General features: G+C 40.8%; 1 non-coding gene across 1 annotated transcript; it reads right to left on the reverse strand.

The window, feature by feature from the left end:
- Window positions 1-1,477: 1,477 nt before the first annotated feature.
- LOC147525075 (small nucleolar RNA R71) lies at window positions 1,478-1,580 on the reverse strand. Its single transcript, XR_015206632.1, has one exon. It is a non-coding gene; the product is annotated as a small nucleolar RNA R71 (small nucleolar RNA).
- Between the last annotated feature and the right edge of the window lie 237 nt (window positions 1,581-1,817).

Raw genomic sequence — 1,817 nt, forward strand, 5'->3', positions numbered from 1 at the left:
AATTCTTGCCGTGAAAACGTAAGAATCGAGATACGACAATCTATACTAGGTTATTAAGTTGGAATCGAGGTGGATTTAATTCCCTTATATTTCTCTATCTAGATTCAAACAATCGTAATTCCGTAGCTTTCGTAGATTAACTTTAGTTTATATTTTATCTTGTTATTTATTATATTATTATATCTTGTTATTTAAATTAATGCGTCTTGTTAGGATAACTTTTCGTAAAGCTCTCATTAGACTTAAGACTGATTTCTTAGACTTAGAAAACAATCCATGCTAGGGAACTAGGAGTGGAACGAACTTCCTACTCCACTTAGTGTAATTCGCATCGAGAGTAGAAGCTTTGATAATCGAGATTAAAAGATCAGTTTTAGTTTACTTACCTTTTGAATTAATCGTTCATTTCGTAGGTAAACTACTCATTTTACATTTATCAAATGGCGCCGCTGTCATCTTAGTTGCACTTTAGCATTGTTTTCTTTGTAGAAGTAGTCATTTTTAAGTCCCATTAAACCCACCCACCCTTGGTTGTTTCATACTGTGGTTGCCCATTTCAGCTTTGACAAATTCCGCGAGAAAATACACGGAGCGCGCCCGCGCCAAAGGAGAGCGGGACCCGAGCAAAGTTACTGGAATTTCATCTACCACTGAGCGCGCCCGCGCCCATACCAAGCGTGACCCGCGCTAAAACATTGGAACTCGACTTTACAGGCGACAAAGCGACCACGGAGACAGCGCCGCGCCTTAGCCTTAGAAATTCCGGATTTCCCCAGGTTTGATTCGAACTTCGAGTTGTCAAGTTTTTCAGTGTTCTAATCTCTTATATAAACTGAACACGCGTACACAAGACGCTATTCATAAGCGAAGCAAGGACACTATCAGGTATTCCTTTCTTCCATACCTCGCATTTCCAGTTAGAGGTTTTCTACTAGTATATCAGAATTGTTTGGAGTGTTGCATGTTTAGTTAGGCTCAACTTAGTCTTGCATGAGATTAAGGTCCGGGTCGAACAAAACAACAAACGTAATTACGGCAACAAACAAGTCTATCTAGTACACCACCCCGACACCTCTAGCTACTCATCACACACACCATACCCCGACATAATGGTGAAGAAAGAGAGACTCCTCTCTCCGACTTTTACAAAGCCTTGGCGATAGCCCTAAATCTTGCATCGTTCTAGCAGACGATTGGGGATTTTGAATCCCCAAACATATTTAATTTGTTACCCGTTTTTCATGGGTTAGACCATGAAAAACCTTATCGCATTATCGCGTAGGATTGAACAAGCCCTTACAAGATTCCATCATCCTACGGTAGGTGCGGAACAAATTAAACCGAGGGTATTCCCTTTCACATTACCCGATAAGGCGGCGTCTTGGTTAACTGCCCAAAGCGCCCTAATTACGTGGACTCGTGGGCTAAACTTGTTTTTGTTTATGGAACATTTTACCCACCCCTAAAGACGGATGAGATGCTTTCCAAGATTCATTTTTTCCAAAGAATCCTCATGAATCATTTTTCGAGGCATGGAATCGTTTCACCGATCTCCTTATAGAGTGTCCACATCATAACTTACTTTAAAGACACGTTAGTTCGTGCCTTTTTCAAAGGTCTTCTACACCACCATAAAGAAGTCCTTGACATAATGAATGGGGGTAGTTTCCTAAGTAAAGGAGCCTCGAGGCTTACAAATTTTTAGAAGACCAAACTAAATGGAATAATAATTGGGGGTAGTGATGATATCCGCTCGCTAGTTCTTCTTCACCATCAAGGCAGCCCGGTATGTTTGAGAAGAAAACCGATCGAACTTA

Source organism: Coptis chinensis, chromosome 1 (assembly GCF_015680905.1).
Source record: "Coptis chinensis isolate HL-2020 chromosome 1, ASM1568090v1, whole genome shotgun sequence".
Taxonomy (NCBI): domain Eukaryota; kingdom Viridiplantae; phylum Streptophyta; class Magnoliopsida; order Ranunculales; family Ranunculaceae; genus Coptis; species Coptis chinensis.